This window comes from Armigeres subalbatus, chromosome 2 (genome assembly GCF_024139115.2).
Source record: "Armigeres subalbatus isolate Guangzhou_Male chromosome 2, GZ_Asu_2, whole genome shotgun sequence".
Lineage (NCBI taxonomy): Eukaryota > Metazoa > Arthropoda > Insecta > Diptera > Culicidae > Armigeres > Armigeres subalbatus.
This window is the reverse complement of record NC_085140.1, coordinates 195,162,671-195,183,776: the sequence shown is the minus strand read 5'-3', so window position 1 is coordinate 195,183,776 and position 21,106 is coordinate 195,162,671. Positions and strand designations below refer to the sequence as shown.

At 37.0% G+C, this 21,106-nt stretch overlaps 1 pseudogene; it reads right to left on the bottom strand.

Moving 5' to 3' along the window:
* LOC134209472 (tyrosine-protein phosphatase non-receptor type 61F-like) overlaps positions 1 to 21,106 on the bottom strand; it is a 90,650-nt pseudogene that overhangs the window by 22,773 nt on the left and 46,771 nt on the right.

The window sequence follows — 21,106 nt, the reverse complement described above, 5'->3', positions numbered from 1 at the left end:
CTAGAAGTTACGTATTGCTACTGTTTGAAGCCGTAGGTTTTGATAATTTTAAAATAATTTAAAAAGTCCTCTTTATCTTGCAAATCACTAATATTTTGAACCATTACCATCTTAATCGATCCAATTATAGAAAATAAAATTAGATTTCAAATTTTCGCTCTTCGTTGCAAACCACTGAGCCGGAGTGATTTCCACTTTTACAAAACGGTATCATCAACATACCTGAAATTGTCACAGTGTTCGATACAACCATTGCTTTTGCTGTTTATCACAATAATGTCTAAACTCATGCACTCAATCTTTTCTAATTGTTCGTATCACTAGAACTTATATAAACATATTGAAATACAAAATCTTCCACCAAAAATCACCTCGGCCCAAGAACTTCTAGGTACATGTGTGCAAAAGCAGAGTCTTTTTAGTATGAAAATAATCCTTCATCGTTATTTGAAAAACTGTCTAAAACGTTGACGCTTCAATTTAATTATCCAATTTCAAAGAGTAAAAATATGTTTTCAAGTATTTGGAAGGAATTTTGATGCGTGAATATATCTTCTCAATCAAAAAAATTATTATGAATAATACACATCTGGCATCACGTTGTCGAAACGTGCGTATTTTTGTTTACGTCGCATTTTCTACCGTCTCGAGAGAGAGAATGAGAGAAGATGTTGAGAGATTGAGTAAATATTGGTATGCCAAAGAGACTTGGAATATAAACCAATTGCCTGTGATCAAATGAGTGCAACGTGGCACCAAGTTAATTTAAATCAAATAAAAGCTTTTTCAGGTGTTTAGCAACTATTTTTTGAAGCAGAGGTGAACCCATAGCAATATTACACGGCCCAAAAATTCAGGAAAAGTTGTCTCTAGTCATAAAATTAAATAATGCAGCTCTGCATGTTAGGCCGGGAATGGGTAAGAAAGTCCCAACAGAAGGGTCATATTTTGCCTTAAAGAACGAACACATATTCTTGATTGACTGATTTCGAGAAAAGAGGTTTTTAGATGTGTTCATATTTCTGTAACTAATTTCTAGCTCATTCCATGCTTTCAAAAAGGATCAGTCGATGTAGAGAGAAATAAGCCTTCGAGAAGAGATATGAAACGTGTCTACAAATATCTTCTCAGACAGAAAGAAAAGTCAGAGAACGCCATTCGAAAAGTTGAAGTGTAATTGCATGATGTACTTTTTTTGGTGGAATTATTCATTCTGAGAATTTGTAAATGTCATTCTGGGAGGAAGTGGCTTTCTGGAGTATGACGTACAACGATCATCAGAGTTTGCAGAAATCGGTCTCAAGATAACGAACAACGATAAAAGAAATGCAGAAACTGTTCCGAATCATAACAACCCATGATAACAATTTATCAAACTTGTACAAACAAGTGCGAAAATAAACAGAATCGGTAGACAGCCCTCACCAAGGCCCTTTCGTATGTAGGAATAATTCAGCGCAAGCGAAACATTAATTTCAGTGCAAACGTAAACAAACGAGCATAAATTTACAAAAATCCAAGATGGCTGAGTTGGATATTGATGTCAGAACACCCCCAATAAATGCATCCTGGCCTCTCACTTTGTTCTCGCTCATTTTGTGTTGGGGACCGCACACTGCACAGCTGTGTAGAATAAGTTCAAATGCATAATTCGAACCAGTGCTTCCTGCGTTAGGAGAAATTTATGACGAGGTAGCCTCCTTTATCATGACGGCTTGCAAAAAGTCTCTCGCGGTCGGTATACTACATATTGTACCTAATTTATATATGTTGTATACAGAAATGAAAAATGAGAGATTTTTTCATTGTCTTTTGGTCATCATTTTGTCATTGTCATCCCTGGTCATCAGCTAATAAGTGGATTGGTTTTAGAATTATTTCAACTGGATACATGCCATTTCAGTCACAATAATAAACTTTCTACTATTTAAAATTGCGTCATTTTGAGATGGGGGGCAAAATATGTCCTGAGTCGCGTCGCGTCGAATCGCTCGTCGCGTTTACTCTGGCTTGGCCCTAAGACAAAGTAAAGACAGGAATCATGCAAATCATGGAAAACATGCCTCCTGTAGGCGTTCCGGCCCTACAAATTCTAATATGTTTTAATTTGACATAAAACCAAACAATTTATACCAATCTGCAGTTGTCCATCACTACTACTCAGTTGATTCAAAATACAAACTTTGATAAATTCAACTTGCACTGCAGAAACTAGTTATTAAACGCACTGTTTGTTAGTCTATCACAATTATAAACGCCATCGTAATTCTCAAAATTGTTCTCCAACAGACATTCATATCCACTAAATCTATTGTTTTCTAAAATGCGGTATATACATAAAATAAGTGTCAAGCCAATCACAGCTGATGATCTGAAAGATGTGCATAGTTGAGGGAAAACTAAAGTGATATATGAAGCCTGCTAAAATAAACTATAAAATCTAGGTAAACTGAAATAAAAACAAAAGTAGGGAAAAGATACGGTGTTCCTTCCATGTTCCCACGTTTGTGTCTATGAATTGTTATCATAAAGAAATGAAACTGAACCATTTTAGTTCAGTTTTAGTATTGAATGAATGAATGTTTTATGCAAATTTTGGCTAGCTTGCGTGTGTATGAGTGTGAATGTTGTCGACATTTTGCATAAAGTGAATTGATGTTGCAAAAATCTGTAACAATATTTCCTTCCTTATATTATCCTTGTTTTCATTGAAGTCTTTCTGCCTGGAATGACTTAACGTAATTTAGGGAGAACGAATAAAATTAGTTTTCTGAAAAACTAGATTCTCCTGAACGCGCTACTTCTTTTAGATGTTCACCAAACACCATTAGCATATCCAATGCGTATGTGTTTATATAGTGTTGTATTGACCACATTTTGACTATACAATTTTTTTTCTAATTGGTGAATAGCTGTGTTCCCCATCTCGCTGGGACGAGTGGCTCCTTCTATTATTGTGAATATCCAACAGCTCTGTCTTCAATAGCATTTCACACATAATGCTATTCGGCAAAGTGAGCTTGGTTTTTCTGCACAATTGATTACTTGGTAATATTGTGTTTCCGTGGAAAAAATCATGAGTAAATAACGCAATTCGCTAACAACTGGGAAACACCTTTAAATGCAACATATCTTTTTTTGTAAGGGACTCGTGCCGTGAGATGCGAGAGGCGCACATTATAGAGGGCGGTGGCGATGAAACAAACAAATGGAAATACATCTGGCTAAACATGCAATGCCATAGAAGAGGGGAAAGGGATGGGGATGGATGAGCTTCTGTTTACAGTGGCTTAACGGTACAACTTTCAGGTAATAGATAGACACACAGCACACCGATTGACAGGCGCCGGCACCAATAGTAAAAATCATTGACCTGCGCTTTTCGGCGAACCACTCTCCGATTCCTTCTGTTTGTGCCGATTTCGGGGATCTTTTCCTCCATCGCAGACTGGCGCTCGAGCTGCTTCCGGCGGCGTAGCTCTGCCTTCGGTGATCTGGTTGGGAAAGGTAGAAAAAGGAAGATAAAACGATTATACAATGGTACAACTGGTTTGATCTGTCTGTGATCCAGATGTGATAGTTTTGTCCGCAGGAGCGGATGGTAAATGCGCGTCCTTTATTGTAGAGCGACAAAATGTAATATTGTCTCAACGGCGCGCGCGTTCAAATTCGTTGAACGTTTGCAAAGCCTCCTAATTTTGCCGCTGAGCAATACCAGTTAGGCAAGAAAGTAGATTCATGGAGCAGCTTATGGTGGGATTAGGTGGACGAGCGTTTACGAGGTGTTCGCCATAATATTATGGTAGAAAATATCGCGGTATAACGCGCACGAAATGGCTACATATCATCTGTTCACGACTTCAAAGCTGCATACCTACAATCCTTCAAGCAATGGCATGTATACGCGCACTGAACATAGCCTTTAGGAGACACCATGGCGACGAATAAAGCGACGATGCATCGGGCGATGTGCGTAGTTCAAGTTTCTGGTATCTCGGAAAGTTGGTCTTGTAGGTTGTGTGGTCAGACGTGAAGGAATGGACAGAGCGGGCTCTGATCATAGTTTTGACAACAAAATAAACATAGGAAAAGTGGAGCCCTTAAGCAACCAGAAAAGTTTCAGCGGTTAAGTCATTCAGCTTTCGGTATACCGTCAGCCCACCTGGGAGGAACAGTTTCGCTACCGGTAGAAACATCCTTCGAGGATCGGAAAACTATAGTTCTGCTAACTTCGCCAACAAGATGATCTTGGCTAAAGTGTAGATAAAGTGCGCAGCAGGGAACAATTTGCAGAACATGAAAGAAGTTGAATGAATGATAAAACCTCCGAGCAGATGTTGGCGATGATGATGTTTTCTGCATGCGAAGCAAGCGTGAGGTCATCGTAGTAACACGTAGCTCAGTGGATGAACAAGAAAGATTGGTTTGCTAAGGAGGCTGATGATATCCGGTTAATTGAGCTGAATGTGACGACATTCTTCGTCAGGATGGCAGTATGCAAACGACTTTGTACGGTTAGTCATCAGTACTTCGGTTCTTCTGGTAGATGACGTTTTGCTGATCAGTTTACACTGACGTATGCTGAAATTAAAGGGGTCGGCATAAGGCTTTGACACCTATAAGGCTGAAATCAAATCTGCATATAAAGCTGAAAGAACAAAGGTTGAAGCTCGAACAACGAACAAATATATGTCGAACTTTCAATTGTGATCCAGAATCATCAATTACTATGTCTGAAACTGGATTTGTGCAATTTGAAATCGTATTTAGTTGTAAAAATGTAAGGATAACTACTTCTTCTTCGAGTGGGGTTTGATCACACAAACTATCGTGTGAAAGAGTTGGTTTTAAAATTAGATTATGAGAGTCTGGCAACGTGCCTGGTGTTGGAAATTTGATCTCATCAGTAGCCTTCAAAGTTGCGTGAGGACGACAGAGGTCGTTCAGAAATTTAGTAGGAAAAACCTTTGTCCAGCGTGTACTGGTTTCTGTTCGGTAGTGGTTCTAAATCTTTTCACATGTTGTGCAAACTATTGTGCCAAATCGAGTTTCAGAGAGTTAGTTATTAATTTCCACCGGGTGGCTTATACCAGAATACAGGCAAATAACTTTGATTGGCCAGACTATTATCATTTTTGTCTGCACGGTAACAAATTCTGGAGATAGTATAGAAGGAACAAGACTCCTATTTATTGCTCCTGGTTCTGTATTTGGTTTTTGATTCTCAGTTCAATCAAAGTTAATTGCCTATTTCCGGGATTTCTAAATCTTTCACCCGGATGTCGTGGATATTAATTTTACAAATCGTTATGAAATATATAGGAGATAGTGACAGTTATGTGGAAGATATTGATAAATGCAGGGTCATGTTCGAGTCCATCGAAGGGAAAAAAGTGGTTACCTTCCAATACATTTTCCAAATCAATATCTTCCACATAATGTACATATTTATTATAACATAACATTGTAAATTTTTTTATTCTTGCCATAAGATTAGTTTTATATTTTTTGTTATCTCTTTTTTTTCCTTGTTCCTTCTTCGTTTCTCTTTCTTCTATCTTCTTCCGTCTTTATTCTTCATTTTTTTCTTCCTTCTTCTTTCTACCTTTCTTTTTTCGGGGATTTATACATTGCAAGAAGAAACCAACGTAATAGGAGTTTGAATTCACTCCAACCTCGAACATCCGTACGGGAAGCCAAAATTGAGTAAGTAGGGTCGAAGTAGTTCGCCTTTAGTCTCATGTTAGGGAAAAGTACTCCAATTAAATACATTTATTAACTGCTCTAGTTTATCTAATTGAATATTCACCCTCGTAATAAAACTCAAAATTGGCTTCCTGCATTGAACTGGCGTCGTTGATTATGTTAAACTCTTTGTTTTTGACAACAAAAGCAAGAGTATGATGAAAGCGAAGTGAAAAATAACTCAAAAGTAATTCAATTCCGTCTTGGGTACTTTTTTTTTTCTTCCGTGTAAAAGGTATAATGACGTTTGGCATAATGCCATTTGGCAGTAATTTGTTAAAGTACATCGATGTTCATTTGACACGGAAATGACTCTTTGGCACCAAAAAATCGTTATATCGTTAATCGTAGAAATATATGATTTTGGTTTTAAACGAAGTACGTATTTACCCATGTTAATAAGTTTCAAAGAAGTAGATGACCCTTCTTTAAAAAAGTACGCAATTTATCATCGGTAATAAGGCAAAAGAGTAGATGACTTCCGGGTTTGGGCCACGATATAAAAAGTCATTTGGCATAACGGACATTTAGCATTATTTTGAACTGCAACAAAAGAAAGTGGGTCATTTCAAAGCCTAATGGACATTTGCATAACTTGAACCAATAGGAAAGGGTTACCAATTTGATGTATTTCTTCACATAGTTAGAGTAGATCGAGTGATAAAATTCTGATAAATGTTTTTGACCATTTGTTGACATTTTTCGAAGGATGTACAAACGAGATCGGTTACATACGTAGAAAGAGATCACATCTATCGGATTTCAGTTTTACAAAAGGCCGAACTGCCAGTACGATTACCACAGAAGGCCGAATCACAAAAGGCCGAAATGTTTTAAAGCATACCACAAAAGGCCAGAAAACTCCAGAAGTTAGCTAAACCATGAAAGGCCGGAATGATACAAAAGAGTAAAAATAAACGCCGCTAAAAGTTTCATTCTTTTCAATTAAGAGAACTTGGAATATCTACAAATTTACGTTTACTTTATTATATGCCCCATTAGAAAAACTGTCTATTATTGTTTCGTAACTACTAGTAGCGATCTAATCAATCTTATTCAGTTGAGGTATTTAACGTCAGTTCAACCGGTCATCACGTTAATCCTATATCGCAGCTATTCCGTGCATAGTTTTTTTTCCGTAGTACGGTTATAGTATTTATAGATAATTAATGGCTTCCTACCTTTTTAGATTTAAACAAATTCACTTCATATATTCAATAAATTTTGTTTTTGCCTCTTTATCGATACAGTTTGTTTGTTTTTACTCAGGGCTTGATTTATGGGGGCTTGGGGGCCGTGGCCCTGGGCCCCACAAATCTTATGTAAATAAAACCAACCTTTTTTAGTACATTTTAGCCTTCCCATACTGTCCGGCCCTGGGCTCCCTTCCGGCTAAATCTGGTCCCAGTTTTACTATATTCATCAAACCCTCTCCCTGGGCCAGAATTGTATTCTGCATCGAAGTCATCTGCCCGGAGTTCTGCAGTATGCAGGAAAGCGAAATAAATGTTGAAGCTCAATCTGTTCAACTGAGTAGTTGTATCGTAATGACGGCAAGTTTACAGAGTCACCCAACCTAACATTTAATGTCAATGTCAAATGTTTATTTCAACTCTGCTCTATACGGCTTCAAGTTGAATATGTGCTATACATAAGGATCAAGAATCCTCTATTCCAATGCTTTTTACCAGCAAATTCATGAATCTATTCAGCTGTTTTTGACGTGTCTGCACAACTACATTTACAGTATGTTACTACAGTTTTTTCTCAATCTTGCTAAAACTATTGAGTAAGGTAATTCGGTTTTAATGGCGTTTATTCAGATTTTTGAATCTGTTACAACAAGTTTTATACAGCCAATGAATTCAATTTGATTAAATATTGGTCGAGATAGAGAGTAAAATTTCGGGAGCTATTCAACGTTTTTCTACCTTTTATCGAAAACTCTAAATCAATTTTGTTGCTACCTAGATCTGGTTCCTGATTCCTTCTGATTCAATGGTCGCTGCTCTGTCATCACCGTCACTTTGATATATGTAAACAACAAAGAAAATTATGGATGTGCTTCTTCGCATACCCTATACTCTATAGGTTGTTTACTAACGCTTTTATTTTCAGCCCATGCTTTATAAATCTAGAAAGAGGTTTATGCTGCTTTCAGCACATAAGTTTAAAAAATTATGCTTTCAGCATTGTTTTCAACCATTATTCAAAACATCTATCAGCATACCGGTTGGTTAACCCATCCATCATCAATCCCTGAAATTGTTTTTAGGCAACATTTTCTCGATCTGTTATATTTTTATCGTTGCTAATCGTTTAAGTAGCTGCCGTTGCAGAAATATCGCTTCTAAATGGCTTGCTTTTCTTACGCTATCTGCTAGCATTAATGATGACGCTTTGTCAGCTGCTATAAGAGCAGGTGTGGAATATCTTACTGTCAGCTGCTATTACAGAAATCAATAGCTCCATACACAGCTCCGGCAACAAAAATCAAATGTAAACATATAGCGGTTAATTTGATTGTCCAAATAACCGGATATGCTATTAAAAGAAGCAGTATTAGGTTCATTTAAAATGTGCCTAATCTTCAAAGGTACAGAATGGTTGCCTAAAAGCTTCGTTAGTTCATTTAAAGCGCCATTACGCCATATTGTTAGTGCCATAACAACAGCAAAAACGTTTTCATTGTGAATGCTACTCACTGTAATTATGGGAAGTTGCTAACAAGCAACTCAGAAGTTACACTTACATGAGCTCTTAACCGATAAAGCCTTTGTTGCTAATTCAGACAGAGCTGTTTTATGACTATATGAAAGCTGCATAAATGATAAAAGCATTGAATATCTGGCAATACTGACTAGCTGATAGGTATTTGGGTAATAGTCGAGTTGAAGCTTATGATTATTTGTGGAGGCTTTTTCTATTCAGCATCATTGCTTTATTCAATATTATACAGCCAAAGGCTTGTAGTTGAAGCTTTTAGCACCAAAAATGCTTAGTTGGCAATTTGATTCCTTATATATTGGATATTGGACGTAGATCAATCTTCATTACAATAATGAAGGCATGAACATACGTATAAATATTACCACTTTAAAGTAACGGAGTAATCCAAGAGATCTTTTTTCTTCAGCTTTGCTGACGTAGGTAATCATTATCAGTAGTATTTTAAAGTTAAATCTCTAAATCTGTTTTGCAAGAGCCTTCGATAATCTTCCACCGGACCATGGCTCATGAATCGAATTCGCCGATTTGCATCAATGGTGGAGTTGGTGTGCTTCATGATGCATGGTTGTGCATTGACAAGGCAAGCGTTTACTAAAAAGAATTCAACCACCATTGCCAAAATCCAAGGAGTTAACACTTAAAACTGAAGGAGTCATATACACTCATCGCAAATGCCGACAAACGCCTTTCTTTTGAAGAAAGATTATGCACATTGCCTTAATTCGAGCAAACGCCGACTTAAAAAATTGCGAATCCACCACTTCTCAATCCAAGCAAGTGCTTATTTTGAAGATGGATTACACCCACCATTGGCTTAATCTGGGCCAACGCATCCTGATTGATGCTTTATTTCCAAAATAACAGATATAGCCTGACCAAAGAATAAGGCGTGAGTAGATAGACTCTTTGAAAGTACGCATTTGTCTGAATAAGGCAAACAAGTAAATGATCTCTTTTTTAAAAGTACGCAATTTCCCGAAAAGTGGCAAAAGAGTGCAAATACATCCTTTTTCAGAAGTATCAAAGAACTGCAAAAGTTGAAGCGTATATGATTTCTTTTTCTACGCATACGTTCGGAATAAGATACTAGAGCTAATGATTTTGCATTTGAAAAAACAAATTTGAGAGATAAAACTTTGAGGAATAAGCACTAGCATATTATTTCTTCTTCATTTAAATCTATTTAAATTAAAAATTACTCGGAATTAGACGAAAAGTGAATCACCTTCCTAAAAACACGTATATGCCCAAAAAATAATGCAAAAACAGATGTAAATTGAGCTTCTTCCTAGAGTTTATGCCACATGGCCCCTGGTTATCTTTAATCCTCGTTATGCCAAACGGCATTATACCATCAGTAGTCCTTTTTCCTCTCTTCCTTCCTTTTTTTTCTCTGCTTTCTTTCTTTTCTTTTCGTCTATTTTCCTTCCTTCCTTCATGTTTTTCATCTATCTTTCTCAATTAATGATTTGAGGCCATTACTTACGTGAAGTTAAACGGATTAATACAATGATATGGAAATGCTAATATCATCTTCCAACCTCAGACGTAGTAATCATGTTCATGATAGAATTGGTATGAAAGTATAGAATTGATAGTTCCGTTAGTGATGCAGGCGTAAATAAATGTTTTATAGAAAACGACTGGTGGAGCGGAGGGCAATATTTAGATGGCAATATATCGCTACGACATTCTTTCTGCAAGCTTACCGTATGAAGGATAAGGAACAAATATCGTGTGGAAGCTGGATATATCTCCACTGGCAAAAGGAATGTCATTTCTGACTATCGCTCATATGCCGACAAATCCTTCTTCCTTATTCGTTCTTCAATTATTCTTCTTCCTTCTTTCGCTTCAAACTACCCTGTTCAATCTTTTCTTCCTTGTTCCAACTTTCTTCTTTCATCTTTACTTTTTCATTGCTTATTCTTTGGATCTCCTTCTTCCTTTTTCTCTTATACCTTCCTTTTTCCTCTTCTTTTCTCTCTTCCTTATTCCCATTATCTTTTTCTTCCTTCCACATTTATATTTCTTCGTAGCCTTTTCTGCACAAAAAAGCTAAATTTCGAAAGTACATCACTGCCCTTCACTACGAAAATGAACCTTTTTAGGAAGCCTCCCGGAGACCCATAGTGTTATATACCAATCGACTCAGCTGGACGAACTGCGCAAATGTCTGTTCTCGTCCGTGTGTATGTGTGTGCGTATGTGTGCAATAAAAGCTGGTAAAACATTAGACAACTTTTTCATATAGTAATCCTCAACTAATTTTCTCTCGCAATAATCATCATCTGACAGGGGACAAATGAAGTTGATCACTATTGAATTTGATGACGATCGACCGTTGCGTTTAAAAGTTATAAAAAAAAGGTATTTTGAACCATATTAGCAGCATATAAGATTGGTGTCTTGGCTAAATGCGAGAAAGGTAGTATCACTATTCGGTGAATTAAGTTGGGTTTTTTCTTTAATCTTTGTTTTTCATTTATATAATTTATTCTTAATTCTTTGTTCTATTTTTTAAGTTTGATGCCTTATTCATTAGTTCTTCTTTACTTTGAGGTATTACTTCATTCATATTATTCACTATTCAACCACTGAGGTAATTCTTCGCTGAAACCGGGCCACTCATTCGTAATGGAGGTTCTTAAAATGTTTATAAGAGTTTGTCTTCTGAAGCTTTCGGCGAAAGTATATTGAGGATCCGAGTTGATCTTCAGAAGATGAACCCCATAGCCATGCATCGAAATCATTTTAATACGGACTTCTGATTGTTCCATTCTGACTTCACCAACTGTCATAACTCAATGATTTCTCAACTGATCATAGAGATCAGCATTATCGTCGGAAAGAGAGTGTGGTCCTCATCGCACAATAAAAAACAGAGAAAGCCATAGCTGAAAGAGAGCCATGTTGAATTTGGTCACATCTTGGAATTCTTTAAAATTATTTTCTGCCTTTTGATGAATCACTGATTTAAATATTAATACATTGATGGAAAGCTTAGCTTAGTATTGCATTGTGTCTCAAAATTTTAGTGGCTGTTATTTCTATCAAAGTTGCGTATGATTAACCTAAACTATTTTTTGTAGGTCCATCTGACCAACGAACATTATTTTTTATGGTTACTAAGGATAATTAATGACGTCAGTTCCTTTCATTTCTTATACACTACCCTAAGCCAAATTAAGTGTTTCAAAAAATGAAAACGCATATATCACAAACACGTCTTTTTATTTGAAGCCCAATAGTTTTGAGCATAATTGTTTGTAGATTCAAGATATTGCATTAAATAACTTAATTTGGGTATTGGTGAATAGTATACAACTTTTGATAAAATAAACATTCACCTGAGATTTTGGATACAATATAACCTATGCTTCCCATCGATGTATTAATATTCAAAATCGGTAGTTGCGAATCTGGCGGAAAAATAGTTTTTAAAAAGAAATCCAAGATGGCTGCTTCTATTTTTATTATTGAAAATTGAGGACACACAATTCTTTTTTCCAACGATATGCTGATCTTTAAAGATTTGATGAGAAATGTTGGAGTTATGACAGCTTTTGGTAGTCAAGAATTCTCGCCATCAAAAGGACCTATAGTATTTTTTCATAAATTAATTTTAGTACTGCAAACAAAAGCTTATGTCGTTCTGTTAATAGCGCTATTCAAATTAATTCATTAATTTTTTACTTAGGTCCTTTGAAAAGTTGAAGGAGAATTGACAAAAAATCGGGAGGGGGTCCATAAACGTGATTTCGTGTATAACTATATTCGAGGGTCTATCTTTCGAAGAATTTATATTCTGATCCTTGATATACTCGCCAAAAGCTTTCGAATGAAATATAAATTTAGGAATTTTAAGAATTCTATGCAAATAGGTGGCCCGGTCTCAAAGGAGAATTACTCCAATTAACTTCTTGTACTCCATCGTACGATTATTAGGATTCATTATTGCATCCCAGCTGATTTCAGCCTTCTGTAATACTTCTTTACAGCCTTTGGTAGTGTAGACTTTTAGCCTTTCGAGATTGTAGCCTTCTTGAGTTCAGCCTTATGTGTTTCAGACTTTCTTAGGACACCCAAGTGATATGATACGCTGACCCTTGGTTTGGAGTCTTCCAAAATTGAACTAATCGAGGACATCGTCAAAACAGTGAGATATTAGAGACTGGTAGCAAAATAAAGTTATAAATGCAAATAGTCAGTCTGACGAACGTAACATGTTTGCTGTTAGACAAGGTTAATCTGGTGGAAGCGATTACTAGGTTATTTCATACATATATGAATAGATCCGATGTACATGAATCTTACTGAGCAAAATAAAACAATTTTTACTACAGAACATGATTTCTATGCGAGTAAACCAAGTAGATAACCACAATCTGTAGCAGATAACACCTGACCTCATTGGCCAAAAATCCAAATAATATTGTCTTTAAACCCCTCAATACTTACTGTCCCTCTCTGGGCTAGAAGTGGTACCTTCCCCGGGCACCATTACTATTGCTGTCCACACCATTGGGTACCGGCGGAAAGCGTCGTATCATATCGAAAGATTTTTTGTCCGGCTCCACCAACGATTCTGACTCCAGTGTCGATGTGTTACCGCTGGCAGCCGTGGCTGTTGCGCCGGTTGTCGTCGCCACTGTGGTAGACGTGGCCGTCGTCGGTGAGGTGTGGTTAACGCCGATTTGAAGACGAACTGGTTATCGTGAAGTGTCGTCCAGCACCGGAACTTTCTGATGCGTTATCAATACTATTGTCCTCTTCGTCACTTTCGGTATCGCCGTTCTGGTCGCTATCGTTCCTCTTCAATAAGCTCGTCCTTCATCACTGGATGCGCCGCTGTCGGTCGAACCTGTTCGCCCCGTGTACCTTTTCCAGTGAGTCCTTCGGCAGCGGAGAGGCATAGTCGATCCTCACTAATCTCATATTGCCATTTTTTCTATGTTCACCAAATTGTTCACTATGTCCCGTTCGTTACACGTTAGAAATCTCGTGACGCTCTCACTGTTCGGAATCAATGGCAACGGTACTTCTGAGCAATCGTGAGCGAATGCGCACCGGGGCGGTGGTAATAGGCGGCGGGTATCGTCATTATCCTGATCCGAAGTAACCTCGACTATCGGTTGCCACGACGGACGATGTTCCTCGAAGTCTTCGAATCGACCGAAATGAAATCCGGACGCTATAACTGAAATATGAATTATCTTTACTAAAACAGTTCAACTAACTGAATTGTTCAGCTACGTTTCATGCCTTCGATGATAGCTTTGATATGAAAAAATATAATTGATCTCACAGTTTGTATCAGTCCCATGCGAAATCGTCGCAATTCCAGCAAAACATCTTGTACAGCTACTTTTATCCTCTCTCCTTCTTTGTCAATCTTTAAAACAAAAAGAATAGTTTCTATTATTTGATATTGAAACTAAGTTGAGAAATGTTCGATAAGGTTTGTGAAGTTTAATGAAAGTATTCATAATCCATCAATTGGTACGCTTCAGAGAGAATTTGATATGTCTGATGGCTTCAATGCCCTATATATCGCCACTTTGTATGAAACATCCTTGACAATACTCGAATTTTTGTTTGTCACTCACATGGCAGAGCCATGGACGTTTCATCATATGTAATTCGACTCAATCACCTAACACCAAAACAGCAGTCCACCAAACAAAACGTTCCGGACTGGCTTTTCGATTCCTGCGCTGCAGTGAATGATCGGTGGACCCAACATCCTCATCTAGTGCTCCTGACTCCCGAACCTCCTTTCAGGAAAACTGTAAAAATGCCACTGGAGAACTGGGAATACCAAAGTCCGGGCCATGTGGTATAATGGAATTGAAACGGACCTCGCGTGTTTTACCTTCGATTCCGTGTCAGTTAATCTGCAATCAGGCAAAAGGGAACAAAACATTAAAACAACAGCGTCGTCGCAACGAACGTTTATTCGATAGTACATGCCACTCCAGTTAGTAATGACCTACATCCTCATATCGGAGTGGGGTTTCTGTATTCATTATATATATCACAATCGTGTCCATTCACTCAGCCACAATCACCTTGATTCGAAGCGTGCAGCCTTGAAAGCCAAACAATAAATACACTAAAAGCCGTCGCACTTACCGGAAGGTTCTTTTGCAGAAATTTTTGTACTCGATACACTTGACGTACTCTATCGCTAGCTGCACTTCCGAAGTTCCAATTTGTGCTCCTCGCCAATCGTTTCCGGCCAGTACAGGTGGCACTTGGATCTGTTTCTTTTCAATCAATTTGTTCAGTATCAGAATCGCCTGGGAATTGGTACTCCCACACCATGAGCCGGTGAAGTGACCCACAAGACACGGTAGCGGACCCTGACAGAGGATATACTTTTGCTCGGCTCGTTCCATCTGATGGGGATGGGGAAGATAAAAGTATTGAGTTAGGGCTGAACAGATATGGGTGTCAATATGCTGCCTGGTGGTAATCGTATATATGTCCCATAGTGAATGAGAAACACAGTAGAGATGGGAAAATATGCGGTTACAGGCAGTATTACAGCTATTGATAAATCAGATGAGAAATTAAGAAAATAAATAATAAATTGATTATACTGCAAAACTCATCAGTTTTCTTTGATGATTTATAGTGAATCGCAAGTCAAGTCCCATCAGTATATGGATAAGTTGAGGTATTTCACTCGCCGTGAATCGGTATATTTGTCCCATATTAATAGGAAACCCAGCAAATATGGGACAGATATGCGATTCACGGCAGTGCAGATGGGACTGACTTGCGATTCACGGCAGTTTAGGGAAACTATTTTTCAATAGGGCTTGATTTGCTTATATGGCAGAGTTTTGTTTTATTGATGTTGTGGGTGGTTTCTTTGTTGACTAAATTTTATGAAATTTAGCACAATATCTTTGATATGCAAAAGAATATTTAGGCCAAATTTGAGCATAATTAGTTATAGAAAACCCCTGACAATAATATAAACAAAATCTGTGAATGAATTGTTCATTTCTTGAAATTCAAACTGTGTATAATCCAAAAGCATCATTATCACAGAAAATTTGATGTTCACTACTCACAATAAAACAAAATTTCTATGAGATTTTTACAGCAGATGTGAAACATGATCACACCGACGTAAAACATCAATTTGATTTCAACATAATATCCTGTACCGCACATATTATGAGCGTTTAGTAACTAGGAACAACTTTCTTCTATTGACATTCATTACTCCGATTTCAGTCCCCAAAATTGTCGCATATCACGCTTTTCCGGGTCTGCCGATGGCAATTAAAGAATTACGTATTCAGCTGATAATGTAGCTTGGGCAATGCTTTCCTTCTGACATCCGCTAAAAGTGCAAGTGAGAGTTCTGATCTGAGGGCAAGCATTCTACTTGTTGAGTAAATTAAGGGCAAGTTTCTTTTCCTTGCTTGAGTATACAACTCATCAACCAATGACAAACTCGTTGATGTAAAAATAACCAAAAATCTAAAATCCAGAGGCGTCGCGTGGTCAATTCTTCAACCTGTGCCGGTGATATTTTTTCAAAATTATATTTGTTGTAGAAAAAAGTTAAGAATTCAATGAGGAAAATAATGACGCTTCTCGTATCAAAATTAAATATTTTGAGAAAAACCTTGACCTGAAAAAGGAACCTGAAATGACACATTCAATCATAAACGATCCCATATGTTTCTGAACCTTTTTTCGAAGAAAAGTTTCTTCTAAAAACATTAGCCAAGCCATTCTAGTAGATATCATCTTAACCTTCCTAATGCTTTAGAACAAAAGTTAAGCACATTGTGCATTAGTCCATTTGGAGCCAAGATTTTATCGCGATCACAAAAACTCTTTGTAGCATTTAAAGGCTTACAGAAGATTTTTCATTCTTGATTTTGCATCCATAATTGCCAGGATAGATTGTTACAGGTTGTTACGGAGATCCTGAAATATTTTCCGCGCCAAATCCGCGTCGAATAGGTTCAATTCGCGCCAATTCCGCGCGACATGAACTATCCATTCCGCGCCAAATCCGCGCGACTATGAACTAAATTCTGAGTAAATATCAATATTTTAACGCAATGAAATACACAGGGGAACAAAATTAAAACTTTTGCGGGTCCTCAGAACCAATTGATGTGTCTTCAGTAGATTTTGGCTCGCTGAATCCGAATCTGTCTCAGATATGCTCTCTAACATCATCCAAATTCTTTGAGATATAGCCAGATTACTACTCGCTAATTTGAAGAAATTGGCATTTTCGAAGGACTTTCTATGAAGTATATAAACATAATTTTAGGTCAATCAATATCCGAAACGAGTATAAACATTGATAAGTGATCTGGCGACCAATTTCCATCAGATTTGCACGTCATCAATTGCTTTTCACTCGGTTTTCCTGAATTTCTAAGTTCAGTGAATTTAATTTGTAATATTCCATGCAAGTTGTTTTTCAAAACTTGTATGCAAAAACGCCTCACTCCCAGTTCGAAGCCACCAAAATTCAACAACATGCGACCAGAGTGGAATTGCTGGGATATGAAAATGTTGGAATGAAGCATAGAGGATACTGGTAAGTTTGTAAATATATGTTTTACGCTTACTTTTAAATAAAAAATATTGAAGTTGTGCTAGGAAATATAGTGCGAATATGATGATCCAGAAAGTTCTTTCTTTTTATCAATAACAAGGAAACAGATCGGATTGCAATTTGAACAAATTCAAATCCTCCTACTGGATCCCCACTACCAGAGCATTCAAGCCACATTGACTCAATAAAAATACACTCCAGCACTAGGGAAAATAAGTTGAAATTTGAATATGCTGTAATCTCGCATCGTAAATTTTCTCATTTATGCCGTTGTTTTAGAGGAAATATCAGAGTGCAGAATTGGCGGATCATCCAAATCCATATGCGCGTCGGGTAACTGTACATGTTGAACAAGCACGGTGAAGTGGAGCGGAGTTTTTTTCTGGCGCATAACCTTGCGTCCCAGCAACATAACAAAGCTTGATAAAATCTAGTGAACTTTTTCTTCCCGTTTCACTGACCATAGATAAAAGAAATTGCATTGGAGATTATTGCAACATTCACGCAGCATTTTCTTTAACGCGAATCAAAATGAAAAGTCCCCACGCAACGATGAAGGTTGTTGACGTTTTCCTGGTTCTGTTATGGCGTGCAGCTGCCAACGTCAGCTTCAGCTTGTATGCAATCATACACAAGAACGTTCGAATGCAATTTATCGATTCGTTGATTGATTTTGCTAATTGATAGTTTTCCGCCCAAAATTCTATCATAGGAATATTGGAATGATCATAAATAGCAGAAATAAATCAAAATGTATAGAATTGCGTACAGTTCTCCCTATCACTTGCTTTTATTCTGAATGAATATAATAAAGGAGCTTCCAATTGGCGAGTAAATACAATTCATACCACTTGGAGCAATTATAAAAAATTATCGCGCCGCCATAGGAAATACAATATCATATTTATATTCAATAGAACTTACTTCAATGAAAAACATATTATTTTTTGCTTGGACAAACTATTAGGGAATGGTTCGGTACTTCATCCGCTACAGCTCCTATTTCCCTATCCCATCAAAAACAAAGTGCCAAATGAAAAGGAATTTTGGTTGGGGTCTTATTTTTTGATGATTTTTTTCACCAGTGAGCACGCGTGATAGCAAAAAGAAGCATGACGAGATTGGTGCCTGCTATTTCTTTTGTTTTGCGGGTAAGATGAATATATGTTCAGTGAGATGGAAAACGGAACAGTTCTACCTATATTGAATTCTTTTTTACTTTCCTCTCAAAAACGTTTTCTTACAGAATATAACACAGGCTTGTATACAAGTCTTCGAGGTGGCTTGCATAAAAAACATATTTTTAAATGACTTTTACTTACTAAAATTGTAGATAAATCACACTCTTTATAAGCTTTAACCTGTTCAAAATGCACACATTTCGAAAGATAAGATGTTTGTGATCCATTTTGGACCTTGCGGATTGACTAGTAATTCTTTGTTAGTAGGGTTAACGATGGCTGTTCCAAAATGCCTCAAAATCATTGATTTTATTACGACATTTATTGAGGTATATCTCAAAATCTGACGTGTTAGAGCAAATCTGAAGTCAGATTCGGATTCAGCGAGCAAAAATCTATTTGGGACACATTATTTGGTGTTAGGGACAAAATCTTGTTGAGCTGTGATATCAATGCTTTAACGCAATTTACTTAACGCCTTCTCTTTAAGTTTGGTTTTTATAATATTCTTATTCTACAATGGCTATACATTCCAACAGGAACTTGGCCTGTTTTTCAACCCCATATTTCCTACTAGCATTTTTCTCTACATACCAAGTAAATCCTGCAGATAGTATTACAACTCACTCTTAGATGGCCATATTCACCACTTCAGAAGTGCTTGAACCTAATGTTGAATTCGTGTTTAAACCCGGGTCAGTGCCAACCGGAACCCTGAATAAAAAAACATTTTCAGTTCCATCTGTCATTGGATATGTTGGTGTGCGTAGTATCGTGTTTGTTTTGATTCGAAACGATATGATCCAGATGATCGCGGATATCCAGTGCACTGGCAGTGCGTTGGCCTTGACCAATCAGATCATGGTAAATAAACAAATATGTTCAAGTGCGTGGAACTGATTTTATGGTGGAGAGTGGAATTAACTTCTTGGCGGATATAACAGGGGAACTGCTCCGGAATTCATCTCATGGCTCTGATATTCATCCCATCAAAAGCAAAGCAAACGGAAAGGAATTTGGATTGTTTATTATTTTTGTGATCTTTTTTCAGCAGGAGCACGCATGTTGACAAAAAAAGAGGTTAACGAAATTGGTGCTGTATTGTCTTTGTTTCGATGAGATGAATATATTTATTTTCAGTGAGATGGAGATCGGAAAAGTTCCCCTCACGATTTAATTATATTCAATGATCCCATGCACATTTTTTATATCAAGAATTCCAAGTATAGAATTCATGTAAAAAGAGATTTTATATTTTTACAAAAATCATCTGTTTCTTACAAAAGTTTTTTTGGAGAACACTCAGAAGCTAATGAAATTAAAATTCTCCAGGACTCACTTAATTTTTTTACCGAGCTACCTCTCCTGATAAATAGGTAGCCTCACACCTCGGGAAAATTTTCCGCCGGATTTCGGGCCCTGTGCATTAATCTTTCAAGAATCTCCCGGAGGAATTGCTCAAGTTGTACTTCCGGGGAATTTATGTACGAAACTTGCGGAGCACTCCCTGAAGGAAACTTCTGAGGTAAAGTTTCTTGTATTCTAGAAGGAGTCCCTGAAGCTGAATTATTGGTAGGAATTTCCAAATTAATTCCTGAAGCAAATTCTCAAGAGAAAATCCTGGAAACAGTATTCAAAGATATTCAAGACAGAAGAATTCCCAAAGGAATTCATTCTCGAAAGGATCCCTTGAAAACATATGGTGGAATGCCTAAAAATTCAAGAAAGAACTACCGAATGAAAGAATGTCTGAGGTAATTTCTGGCAGAATTCTTGAAGAAAAATTCTAAAATGCACGAAAGAGTTTTTGGAAGAATTCCATAAGAAATAATTCTATTCGGTATTCTCTCAATTATATTTTTTCTGACACAATTCCTAGCGGATTTTGTGAACGGGTTTCAAGGAGAATTCCAACCACATAATTCCATCCACTGACCTAATTTCTAGGACACAAAATGTGGAGGAAAAACCTGAATGAACTTATACAATACATAACTTCCCTAACAATTATTATTTTTAAACTGAATCTAGACAACAGTACTGGATTAATTTCCATTTAAAACTACAATTACAAATATCAGTTAATATCCTAAAAAAAAAAAGATTTTCAATGCGCAAATTTTATTTTAATAAAACAGACAGTTTCAAGCTTCCTTCTGCTTGTTTATTCCGCCTAAGTCCCACCCACCCACGTGGTTTTGACAGTTGAAATGCATTTGTATTGGTGAACCCGGTGCGAAAACCGTGAAACAACACAGAAAAGCGAACTCTGACAGCTTTGGGGTTGGAACTAGTGCGGAACCTAGTTCCAACCTGTTGAGTAAATAAAAAAAACACTTTGACAGCACTTAGGTTGGAACTTTTTTAAAACGAATTCGACATGAGTGAACAAGAACTAAACAGCCAAAACTATTTTAATAAGCACCGCTTTTTAAATGAGATGATGGTTTTGTTCCGTTATTGTCAGTTGATCTTTTGTTGATCGAACTTTATAAAGCTCGGCTCAAGATACATTTATATACAAAAAAAGTTAAAGTCAGTTTAAATCATAATTGATTTGGTAGATAAACTTATAAGAAAAAATAATTCCCTGGGGAATTATTCTGGAAATTCATTTTGGAATTTTGTAGTAAGTTCAAAGAAATTCTTCAAAACAACTCTGCAGAAAATCTTTCAGAGCCTGCTTTCTGTGAAAATGTCTTCATGAGTTCCTGGTGGAAATCGCTTAGAGATTCTTGCAGAAATCGAATAAATCGCACGGATATCCTCTCCAAAATTTCCTTTATAACTTCTCCGGATTTTAAATGCTGCAAAAATCTTCTTTAGGCTGTGGAAATTAATTTCTTAC